The following is a 13814-nucleotide window of genomic DNA, read 5'->3' as shown; positions in this document are numbered from 1 at the left end:
CAGACTGGAAGGAAGCAGCTGAGATTTTACTGCCAAGGAGAGAGAGACTGGGCAGCTAGGGAGGTGCAATGAACACCTGTCCCTCTAAGAGTTCCAAGACAAAATGGTCATTGAGAGAGATTACTACTCCAGTGTCCCCACAGCCAAAGTGGATCAAGTAATGTGTGCTGTTTGCTCAGGCATACATATGGATTTAGATAGATAGATAGATAGATAGATACTTTATTAATCCCAAGGGGAAATTCACATTTGAAGCCACTGTAGGGCAGACCCAAAATATGTCTGCAGTCTGTGGATTGAAACTGAGGTGAATACTCAATGGTGGTAAAATGAGTATTGTAGGCAACAATATTCACTTTTATGACATGGTTTAGGGCCCTAAAAACCCTAATAAAAATAAGATTGTAAGCTCTTGCAAAAATGAAGCATGTCGCTGTGTTGGAGGTTAGTTGGGTTGCTGCAAAAGAATGACGGTGCATGTGGTCATAGAGCAGGCTATGGAAGTGATTGCTCAAGAAATAGGAACAGGGCAATGAGTACACTTAAAAATTGATATTAATCCCCCAGTCTGATAGGTGACAGCATACAGGCCAATTAAATAATTCACAGTTGTTTGGTATGAATTATGGTGGACAGAATACCTGGGGATTGCCAGGTCCTTTGATTTGAGCTGGGGTTTTCAACTATAGTGGTTCAAGTGGCCATTCCTAAACCTGGAAATGATGCTAGACTGGGACTTAAAATTCTTTTCCAGTTAGAGGCCTATAAAGGTTATGGTCAGGAGGTGAGACAGGACAAATGTTTGTAATAGTCTGAATTGTTGTACATTTTGTGTTTTATGGTTGTTTTTTGTTATTTTATAATTATTTATTATATTTTTATGTAATTTCTATTATGTTTGGAATTTTGCACTGTTTTTTTTTAATGTCCTAATGTTCTATCTGTATTGTGTGTGGTTTCTGAAGGGACAAGGCCACTCTGATGTAACTGCTCCTGAATCCTCCTTCTGGCTATTTAACAACAATCAGAATGAGTAGGAGATTTACTAAGTTTTTGGATCTTGCAAAATAATCATGAACCAAGCAGATGCTCATTTGAACAGCTTTTAAGCAGAGTTGCTCAATGCCTGATAAGATGGACTGAAAGCTTCAAGTATATTAATGAGATCTCTGTCTCGGAACAAAGGCTGTCACCTAGCTGTGTTTTGTGCTGGACTGATAAGCGTACTATACACACTATATAAAATGAACTCTCACTAAACTAGAAGCATTTGTTTCTTGCAGTGGTCTGTCTGATTTATTTTAAGCAAATGTATTAATGTAAAATGATCAGTTGATTTTGATGAACATAATCCCTAAAGGTGAAATAACCTCAACATTCACTTTCTGTATTATTACAGAAGGAAGAAACATTATACCTGCCTCAGTATTATTTAAAGAGTCAGAGATGGTTGGGCTGGCGACCCGGCCGGGACGCCCAGGAGGACCAGAGGAGGGCTTGCGCCTTCCCCAGACCATGTGGGGGCAACCACCTTGGTACCTTTTGGAGTAACGGGTACAGAGCTTTGAAGCTCCACCCTGTAGGGGCCCGTGGTCACTGCCAGGGGGCGACCCTATGCCTTTGGAGCCCTGGACCTCGGCACTTCCGCCACAACTGGAAGTGCTGGGGGGAAGAAAAGCGGGACACCCGGAGTGCTTCCGGGGATGCAGCCAACACTTCCACCACACTGGGGCGCGTCGGTGGAAGATTGCCAGGAAACACCTGGAGCACATCTGGGTGATTATAAAAGGGGCCACCTCCCTTCATTCAAGGCTGGAGTCGGGTGAGTAGTGGACTAGAGCTGGAGAAGAGAGAAGGAAGCGGTCTGAAGTAAGGCATTGGAGTTTTGGCCAGGACTTTGGGGACTTGTGGGGTTTCTGGTGCACTGGACTTTGTAAATTGTGTAAATAAACGTGTTGTGGGTGAAATGAACGTGTCTGCCTGTCTGTGTCCGGGCCAGTCTCCACAAAAGTCATCCCTAAAAATCTCCTTTAATGCTAATACAGCATAACAGACCATCTCTATTCAACTGTTATTTTAGGTCCATGGTAAATATACAGACATTTGACAAAACCATGGTTTGGACCTCACTTTGCTTAGCTTCTTTTGTTGTCTTAATGCTGAGAATGCCATCCCAAGCCCTTGTGATCTATGAGGAATCACAGATGCTGTATGACCACCCTATCCTGCCAGCAGTTCTTTGGCATTCTGCCACTTACTACCGAATGACACACTGACCTACTTTGAGTTATTATGCTTTGTAAAGTATTCTCACTCTAATCCTTAGGCCTACACGGTGGTAATGCAAGGACTGATTGTACAGAAGGTGTTGTGCTTGAAGAATGCAAAGCAGCAATAATTACAGTATTTACAAAACACAATTAATCTGTATCTGAACAAAAAGGAATGTACATGGCATGACAGGTATGCAAGTGAATGAAGTAAGGGTTAAATTGCATGTTTCGCTGTAAAAAACTGTGTGACAAGCTGGTTCAGCAAGTGTTGTTAACAGACTGCTTGGGACGTAGTTCAATTAAAGAATGTGATGTTTTCTGTGTAAAGTTTACATTTTCTCAAAGTCTTTGTAGGCAATTATTCCAGTCATTTAAATTAGACTTGATATACAGTGCAATAAAGATGATAGCAAGATACATTTTGGAACACTGTGTGGTCTGCATTGTACTTTGCAAAATTATGGACAAGAAGACTTACTACCAGTCCAGTAGGCTAAAATCTCCACTATCCCCTTCTACATGTCAGCATACTGCAGCTCAGTCTGATTCTACTAGATGTGTTCTCCACCAGTGAACACCAGTTTAAGTTTAAGTTTAAAAAAATTGCTATCTAAAATAGATGTTTCCAGAACAAGCAAAGATTATTTATCTTTTAATCAAAGAATAAGGTAAATGTTTTTTTTTTAACACATCAGGCAATGCAGCCAACTCACTGCACTGAAATCCTTTTTTGATTTCTGATTAGAACACCTTCTGTGTGGAGTTTGCATGTCCTCTCAACCTTCTTCCCGCAATCCAAAAAGCATGTTGTTAGGCTGGGCCAAGCTGACTCCACTTGTTATAAACCAGGGAAATGGGGGACCAAGTCTGTTAAGCTAGCACTGAGGTCAGAGCAGGAAACAACCTTGGACAAGTCAGTAGTACGTCATAGTGCTCACTCATGTACTCACCCACATTCACACAAGGACCAACTTGCAAACAATAAGTAATTTAGTAATCTCCATGTCTTTGGTGATATCTGAGGAAAACAGGATTACCTAGAAGAAAACCCACTCACACATGGGGAGAGCATGCTTACTTAATGCAGACAAAGACTAGGCATACGATTTAAACCCAGGATGCTGCATTTGTGATGAAGTATACCCAACCACTGCACTACTGCACCATCACCACTAACTACAACAACAGCAATAAAGCAGCTTCTTCATGTTCAGTTCAAGGCTGCATGGATCAGGTAGTGTAGTGGTTAGCACTGCTGCCTCACAGCTCCAGATTGCTGGCTTTTGTTCCCTGCCCAAGCACTCCCTATGTGAAGTAATAATAATAATAATAGATTTTATTTATAAGTTTACGTGTTCTCCCTGTATTTGCATGGGCTATCTTCTTGGTACTTCAATTTTCCCCTGAATCCTGAAAGGTATGCATGTACAGTAAGGTTGATTGATGAATACATACTGGTATTGTGTGGGTGTGTGAATTAGACTAGTAGCTTGAACTGGCATGAGGATGATCACACTCTGGGCACAAAATTCATAATCTGAAACCATGTTGACATTAACTTTAACACAGGTATATTTGGTTATTAGACAAGTCTAACCAATTGCTCATGTCATTCAGTGCTATAAACATACAGGCTGTGTTCACAATAAACAAATCTTATACAAATGTGAGAATCAAACGCATGAATTAAATCTAAGGTGACAAGTAGAAAGAATGTTAGAAATATGATATTTCTGCTGGTGAGACTTCATCAAGTGTTTCCTAAAGTAGATGTTGTGTGGATTAGGTGATATACGATAGGTGATATTAAAGCTTTGGAAGAGAAATGAAAAAGGTTGGAAGTCTAGAATGGGCAAAAAAGTCAGTCACATGAAAAACAAGGTATAGATTAAAAGAACAGTCAGTAATTTTGGTAAAGAAAGGAAAAGAGAATTGAGTTTAAGGTTACATTTGAGTTCTTCTACAGTACTTTACTGGAAGGCACCCTGGAACATTGGTAAATGCAAAAAGCTAAGTTAGATCAAAAGAAATGTGTTACAGTTAGTTTCAGAAGGCTCTTGATTTTGAGGGGTCAGATGTGTTCCCATAAACAGTGAAAATCCTTGGTAAACTCCCAAAACAAGTACTGAACATTATGAAATGGATTTATGTTTAGTGTAGCGATTGCACAAAAGCTAAATACTGCTTACAAAAACTAGCTAATGACATCCCACTGAAAGGATGTAAAGTGGATTAAACCTGAACACATCACAGGCCTTGTTACATGGAAACTCAATATAGACGTCAGTGCAAATTATTTTCAAAGAATCAAATGGTAACAAGCAGAATGGGAAATTAGGGAATCCATTATCAAGTTTGTTTTTTTTTTTGTTATCTGCCTGAAAATGAAAAAGCTCATACTAAATCGAACTTTACATGTAATTAAGCAGAACTGTCTTTGTGAATATACATTAATTCTGCATTGATTAAAAAAAGTACCAATCACAATAATCTTGAGCAAATACAGATGATACAATATGCACAAGCAGATGTTTATAGAATCATGTTATCATTGCTAAAGTAAATTAAGGGTTGCTATCCTTCCTTTGGTATCTGCTGGAAAAGCTGCTTCGAAAGAGCATTGGAGGTGCTCAGTTGCATGTCTATAGGGAAATTTTTGTAGCTGTAAATGTAGGAATTGTTTTTTAGTTATTTTATTTTATGCTTCTTACACTAGTCTTCAATATTTTGAACATGTCTAAAGGATATTCTTTAATTCCCAAAATGCGTATTGGTGAGTGTACCATCCCCATCCAATAGTTTGTGACTATTGTTTGTCACTTTACACATGATATTCTGTGTGGCTTTTTGTGCAATAAAGTATAATCTATCTATCTATCTATCTATCTATCTATCTATCTATCTATCTATCTATCTATCTATCTATCTATCACATTGTAGCATCAGGTTCCTGGACCACCCAGGACACTGCATCTAACAGTCTCACTTTTAAATCCAGTTTTATGGATGTTTAGTAGTTTTTTATAATTATTCCTGTATTAATAAAGGGTTATATTAATTTGGTTGTTTTTTTTGTGTGTTTTCCCAATGGCATCAAATGATGCTGCATGTGTCTTGGTTATCCAGACTAAAGAAGAGGAGTCATTATTTGAATTTAGTGGCCTAGTTTTGGATGGTATCAGTGCCCTGTTCCTTCAAGTGCTGAAAAGTCATTTTATTCAATGATTAGCTTTAATCTTCATGTAGTCTATTAGGACGTACAATGCCTTTCAAATCTATCTCTCTAAAAACCTCAGATACTGCAGCTTGATTTTGGGCAGTTCATTTACCTTTAGGTCCTTCTACATTTTAAGGACAAACATGTTAACTTTTAATTGGCTACTGTGTATTGACATGGTGTAGGTAAATGTCGAAGTGGGTATCTGTGAGTGCCCTGGAAGACTGAAGTGTATCTGGGTCAGGGATGGTAAATTCTTCACTGACATGGCTGGAATAGGCTCTAACTTTCAACTACCCTGTAATAAATAAAACATGCATTTTTTTATAATCATGCCTGCCACAAACTGTTCACTTTGACATAAAATATGGAAGTATTCTTCTTAAGAAAAATATGTTTATATGAAAACACAAAATCAATTCATTACTAAATCAGAAAAAATATTTTTGTCAGAAAAACAAATGTCTTATTCTACTATTATTTCCATTTTACCCACAAAATAATGTTTAGTAGACTAAAACATGGATGATTAAAACATCGTATGATTGTATATCATGTAGATTGAGTTTACTGTATCTCCTGTATCTTTAAGTCACTTCTGTTCAACTGCATCTGTACCTTCACAGTACATACATCATCTTCATCTGGAGGTCTTCAAATGGCTGGCGATCTGTTTTTCCACAGAACTGCATGTAGTTTAAAACAGCATTTCCATTAACTAGTGATTGCCTAGATCATTAGGTAAACTTTTATGAAAACAAATCACTCAAAAAAAAAACAACTTATCAATCCATTCACCTAATTTCTCCAAAATGATATCAAGTTGAGTTTTGAAATTCCTCCAGGTACTACTGTCTACCACACCATTTGGTAATTTATTATGTGCCTGTTTTTCTCTGTTTAAAGAAAAATTTTTTAACATCCCTGTGTTCCTGTTAAAGAGTTTAGTTTGAAGTACCAGCCAGAATCCACTGTGCTATCGTTTTTTCCAGTCACATAGGCCCAATTCTTGAAGTACTGTTATCATTTTCTTAGCCCAAGGTCCATTTGTCAGAACAGTGCAATCCAACTGCAAAAGCAAAATTTTCACCCAAAACTCAACTCATGCTTCAAATTTAAATGACTGTGTCAATGAATAAGTCAATGCCACCAAAATGAGAAGTGGTCAAAGTGTTCAAAATATTTAAATGTTTTGTCAGTTTGACAGTGGACTCTAGAAATATGTTCCTTATCTTCCAAACCAATAGTGTTTCACATTTTTTCACTTGCATTGGATTTCATCAGTACCAAACTTGTATTGTTCTAGTTATTGTGTATCAAACTGAATGCTATTTAGGCACCTATTTCAACAGTCTTTGTCTTCGAAAATTACTCTTTTTTCTCCCAAAGTCTGATAGCATTATTTTCTATGACCATATTGTAGATCTGTTTTTCTTACTGAGGTGTCAAAAGGCTTCTTCTGATACTAACATGAGGTAGTCGTCTCGTCCCATACATTGGAATTTACAAAGTGAATAAAGTGTATTTGTGTGTGTCACATGAATTTCTTACTGAATGCTTTTCAAACATGCATTACATCACTGTAACTACTGGTTACTATATTGCTGTACTTGGCATGAATAACATGAAAAAGCATGAATAACTACACTATTGAATTACACTGTAGCATACCTGTTTTCCCAGTGGAATGTTTGGGAGATGGAAGGCACTGTAGACCTTCTTACATTAGGCTATACCTGGTGACCAGTGTGACAGATAGGGGGCGCTCTTGCTCCCTTGAACCCCTGTCCACGACTCCAGACACCAGGTAAAAGTCCAAGATTCGACTTTATTATTTCGCCACAGTGCACAAAGCACACTCTCCACCACAATACTCATATAAATCACAATAATCACTAATAAACAATTCCTCCACTCCCAGACACGCTGCCACCCTTCCACCCAGCTCAACTCGCTGTCTGGGATCTCCCACAATTCTTTTATATTCCCTGACCCAGAAGTGTTCCAATCCCCAGTGCATGTGACTCTCAATCCTTTCCAGGTCAGGTACAAGTCCTTTTCTTCACCCCTGAAGCCTGTCATTCCCCTTGTCCATGTGTGCTTCTGGGGCGTAGGGAAAATACCCGTTATTCCTCCCTGCAGCGTCTCCTAGTGGCCCCCATGGCATCCAGCAGGGCTGCGTATAAAAACTACATCGTCCATGATGCCCTGCTGGTTTTCTGGGGGCCTCCACTTGGCAGCCTGGGGGTATTGGCCGGGATAAATGGCCGGCCATCCACCACACCAGCTTCTTTCAAGTTAAGGCCTAAGGATAATAACACAATCCAAACGTGTGGCACATATTTCACTTGGGACAGCTCTGACCCTTTCCACTCTTCTGCCTCTTCTTCTGTTTTGCTGTCATGCCGTCATAACACTGCCACACACTCTTCCTCCCCTTCTTCCTCCAAGAACAGACTGTTTGCCTAAGCAGGTTTTTCCATGTTCAAAAAGTATACAAATTCAGCTGCACTTAATCTCTGAAGATAGTTTAACAATACTCAAAACTCATGAATCTCACCCGTGAGGTAGCTTGAAAGCAAGGGATCAATGGTTGATCCAAGATGTGAGGACCTTCCACTTTGTTAGTTAAGTTCAGATTTCAAAAGATGACCACTATAGCCTTTCAGGAGACATTACAACAACTCCATGTCACTGCAATTAATGAAACAGTGGACTGAAATGTTTTGATAATTAGATGGTTGTTTGTGAATATGATGACTTAAACAATATGAGAATTCTGACATAGGCAACAATCTATTTTGATCACAAAGACCAATACAATTGATAATTGTTCAAATTCTGGACAATTGCACATGCAATTTATTTAGATGTACAAAGATTTTGCAATTTGTAAAAAAAAGGAGAAATGTGATTCTGTTGTGCACAAATAACTATATGCTGTGGATAAACTGAGACTGTACTATAGTTCAAAGCATAACTGTATAGAGTTCAATTATGCCACTTATTTTCTATTTCCTTAAGATAAAAAGGTTCATCCTCTTCAATCTTTCCTGATAGTTCATACTTTGCAGTCTTGGAATTAGCCTAGCCACCCTTAAGTGAAATTTCTGTAGCACTGCTACTGTGTGCCTTTTTTAATTTGAAGACTAAAACTGCACACTTTACTCCATATGAGGCCTCATTAATTGCAAATCTGTTGATTTGCTGTATACAACACACATATGGGCTGTATTTCCTAATGTTCTATTAGTCTTTTTTATCACTTCTGTACACTGCCCTGATGTAGATAGTGATGAGTCCACTGCATCTTTTAGGTCTTTCTTTCAAATTTCAACCCTCTTATTTTATATTCAGATTTAACATTCTGACTTCCTACATATAATACTTTAAATTTATTTACATAGATTTGAATCTGCAACCAATCAGCTCCAGTCGGTGTTTTGTCCAGGCACCCCTGCAATGATTCATCTGATTCTACATTATCTTTTGTTCAGATTCATGTTAGCTCTGTTTACTCTTGCCATGATGGATGTAAATTCCAACAAAATGTTTTTATGTCGATGAATCCATCCATCCTTCGATCCAAAACATTTCTGCATCCACTATGGCCAAATAACCAAGGGACGTCAACGGTGCTATTCAAAAAGCTTGGGTATGATGGAAAATGCTAAGCTATTTTGAGAGGCTTTGTCCAACAATCATGACCAATGTTTTTATTCAAGAGAGTGTATTTGGTGGCAGTCTCTAAATGATTAAGTTGTTTCATCTAATGCTTTATTACTAGTCCAAAGCACAGTGGCACAAATGTCAAAAATGACAAAACCCTTGAATAATACAAAAATACACTTAACTTAATTATTGTATTTTTAATGTTGATTTAACTTTCACAAACAACTGTCAAGGGACAAACAGTGCATCATCAGGACAATTGTCCATCCATCCATTATCCAACCCGCTATATCCTAACTACAGGGTCACGGGGGTCTGCTGGAGCCAATCCCAGCCAACACAGGGCGCAAGGCAGGAAACAAACCCCAGGCAGGGCGCCAGCCCACCACAGCAAGACAATTGTACCTGGTAAAACAGGTTTTTTTTTATTTTTTTGGCTCTGGCCAAGGTTTTGGCTGTCTAACTGTGTCTACTTGACTTGGTTGAGAGAAAATGTTCTAAGAATGAATGAATTAGAGAACTGCTACAGAACGCCACTCAGTTGTCAAACCATTGATAGATATCCATCAATATGTGGGAGCTACCCATTCATCTCAATATTTAAATATTATTTGATGAGTCCTATAAATGGTACAGTTACTGCATTGCAGATGCTACTTCTTCAGTCTCTTTCTTGGAGTAACCAGTAAATCCATCCCAGATGCCTATGATCCCAGAGAAGTCAATAGTAATTTCCCTTTACACACCAACATTTCTCCAAATTTCTTGAATCTCTTAATCATATCCTGCACTTCTGAGGGTGAAATACACAAATCCTTTCTGATCTGTCTTTCAGAAACATTGTTTTTAAACTTTTGAATGATTTTCTCATGTATTTTTGGTAAAATTGATTATCAGCAACCCAACTTTGCTCCTAAAGGACTTGACATTTCGTGAATGCAGATTTTAATCCAAATACCAAAGCATAATTGCAATCACCTGTTGAACATCATCTGTTTCTACTCACATCATTGTTTCCTTTTCAAACTCATTACTGGCCATAAATTGTCTTATCTCAACCTCTTTGTAATATGTTGAAGGCTCCCAATGGCAGTAAGAAATGTATGTTTATGAAAAAATTAAGTTGACCAAACTAAATATTAAATATCTTGTCTTTATACTATTTGTGATGGAGAACAAGTCAAAGTAGATTTAGAAGTCACTACTTTCTGTTTCTTATTTGAATTTTCCAAGCTATCCCAACTTTTTCATAGTTAGGGCCCATTCACGCTCGAGTATTGAAAATTTCCAGCATTTGTTAGGTGTTTTTCATGCATTTTAATTTTTTAAGTATTTTTCAAGTATTTTTCAGGCTTTTTTGGTCATTTTAAAGGAAGCATTTTGCAAAGAAAATATGATTGAATTGACATCATTTCCATTTTGTAAGTTATGAGGCGTTGTCATATTGTGATGTGTTTGTTGTGTTTCAAGAATGTCTTCAGTGACTTTAGTATTTTTAGTCCTGGTGATCACAGTGCTGAAGAGCAGGTGTCATCAAAATTGTGAATCCACCTATTGACTTCATCCTGTTCTGAAGCAAAGGGATCTGAGTGGACAATTCAGGACTATTCAGAAATATTCCAGGATTACACAAGGATGTCGATAAGCATGTAAGTAGTGGTATGTGAGAACAATTGTGTTATTTTAGAAAAATAATATTGCCTGCTGCTAATGGTGCAACATCATGCAAGCGGATGAACAGGTCATCTAATAACAACTGGTGAGAAAGAGTTATTGCACACAGTGGAAATCAACTTAAAAGAATTGAACCTAAATGATATTCATATACATTTAGTCTTGCATGTGGTGTAAGGTAAATTTAATTTGCCAGTTTATGGTCACTTGGAGACAGTGATTATTGCAGCAGCACTGAGTGCAGTTATTCAGTTATTTGCTAAAGATATTTTGAAACAGTGGAATCTGGCGGTGCAGCTGCCAATATTCAGCCAGGGGATCAGAGTGGGGATTGAAAAATGGGATTGATGTTATTTAAAATGAAGTAAATGAATAATAAACACCCCCTTTGTTTTACCTTGGTAGAGTAATATATTGCTCTACTTTCCCCTATTGTATTATTAATATGTACCCTTAGAATGCCTAATCCCACAGACTTACCACTGTTTATGAGGTATTATTGTATATAAATTCTCCCCCACCTTCCCTTCTATATCTATAACTTCAGGCAATTAGATGTAGTAAAAAGACAAGCAGGAGTTACATTACAACTTAAAATAATGTATCATTGGTAATATTCATAAATAATAACAATATGCAAAGTTCATTTGAATACTGGCAACCATACAACCTGATTAAATGGTGATGTGTAGTTTTTTAGGCGGCACACAGACTTGTAGTTATTTAAAATGTATCTAGGCATCACTGGTGCTCAGCTTTCAGCCACATGTCTGTTCAATATGACTGAAGCAGAGCTGTGCTCTCCATTGTGTTGTCTTCTTCATCAGATGTTAGTAAGAGATCGATACTTCTTCATCATCACAGATTAGCAAGAGAGAGATTGTGAGGTTAAGCAAGTACATTTATTGATTCACTGTCCAAACCCTACAGTCAATAGGACATCATGGTACTTAAAAGCTTCTGATCCAAGCCAATTCCAAACAGCCATACTTCAGACCAATGGGGGAAATAGAACATCTTAACACCTGCCCCCAAACCATATGTTAACGTAACCTGGCTTTCTTGCAGGGGTTGAAAGACTTTAGCAGAGAAATACCCATCCTCCCCCAACTCTGTCATAAAATTCCAAGAGACCCATTCCTAAGGGTGGGCAAACACGAATGCCTCTCACCAAAGTAACACTAAATTACATTGCTTTGCCTAAATTCCAAATAGACATACAAAACATTTATCAAGTTATATGCAAAATCTCACATCACAACACCCTTAAAAAGTGAGAACAAACTATTGAGAAAGCCCAGACACCCCTATTATGAAGTGGTGATGCAATCAGTGGGAAAACTCATAGGACACCCTGCTAATGAAGTAATTGTTTTGAATAATAGAGAATCGACATGTATATGAAGTTACTGTTGGCTGTAGTCGATTGTTTAATATGATAGGATTCTGTGTATTAAGAGTCAGATGATGCAATGCAGGGGTTCTCAAACTTGGTCCTAGGGAACCACTGTGGCTTCAGATTTTTGTTTCAACCAGATTCCTAATCAGTGACAACAACTGATAACACTGATCTAATTTAATTAGCTGGTATTTTTTTCTCTTCCCTTATTCTACATTGAGAATAGAACAGCAGCATGGTTTTTACATTTATAAGACAGTTAGAAATATTTATGCTTTTGCTATAGATTTAGATGCTTAACTCTCTTTTGTTGATTTTATATTTTGCCCTTTCTCTGTTGCAGTTTGCTTCCTCCATTGCATCTTAATAATGACATTAGTATTATTTTCAATAATAATTAAAAATGAGCACAGCAGACACCCAGGCAAACAACACTGAAACATGAAAGGCTGCAAATAACTTTAGCATCAGACCCACTAATTAGTAAATAATGGATTAATTAAAACGATTAGAAAACTTGGAAAAGGAGAATGAAAATCAATATGAAGATATTATTAAAAAGAAAAAAATTATTTTTCCCATATAACTGCTTCATACGTTTTAATTTTTTAACAACCTGAGTTTTCCAATTTCTGTATTGCTCCCAAAACACAGAACTGGGAAATAACTGTTCAATGGACTGAGCCATTTGTGCATATCTCTGTGCAAATAAACAATCATTCTGCATTTTCATCTGGGTTCCGAGAATGTCTTCTTTGAAAATAAAAAGTTTTCTCCACAACATTACCTGTAACTTTTATTGAATTCTTGTCACTTAATTACAAGGTACAATGAGATCTCAGTTCATGACCATAATTTGTTCCAAAACTCTGGTCGTGAACCGAAGTAATTTCCCCCATAAGATTGTATGTAAATACAATGAATCCGTTCCAGACCGTATGAACTGTATGTAAATATATTTTTTTTAAGATTTTTAAGCACAAATATTGTTAATTATACCATAGAATGCACAGTGTAATAGTAAACTAAATGTAAAAACATTGAATAACACTGAGAAAACCTTGAACAACAGAGAAAACGAACACTGCAAGAGTTCGCACTGTAGTGCTACGAACCGCTCGCTAAAAACACTTTTTTAATGAGTTTTGAGTGAAAAAGATGAACATTTGAAAAATCCTTAATTTATAAACCACCAAGAAAAGTAACATTACAACAATGCACGCTACAAACCGATCGCTGTAAACAGAAGTGGAGGTTAAAATCCAACAGAAAAAAGTCTTCATTAAATACAATGAGGTTAAAACAATGCTCGGATCTGTCTCTTTAAAAACAAGCCTTATGCGTCCAGCTGTCTCTCTCTCTCTCATGCGTCTGTGTGTGTGTGTATGTGTGTCTCTCTCTCTCTTGTGTGTGTGTGTGTGTGTGTCACTCTCTTGCACTGCACAGGGAATGCACAGGGAGAGACTGAACATGTGCGGAAATCATCAGCGTGCACAAACCGAAAGGGAAACTGGCTTGTTTGTATACCGAGTCTGTGGTCGTGAACAGATGCAAAAGTTTGGTGAACTTTTTGGTCGTA

The sequence above is a fragment of the Polypterus senegalus genome, chromosome 13 (assembly GCF_016835505.1).
Source record: "Polypterus senegalus isolate Bchr_013 chromosome 13, ASM1683550v1, whole genome shotgun sequence".
In the NCBI taxonomy this organism is placed as follows: domain Eukaryota; kingdom Metazoa; phylum Chordata; class Cladistia; order Polypteriformes; family Polypteridae; genus Polypterus; species Polypterus senegalus.
The sequence above is the reverse complement of the archived record's forward strand: the minus strand, read 5'-3'. Positions refer to the sequence as shown.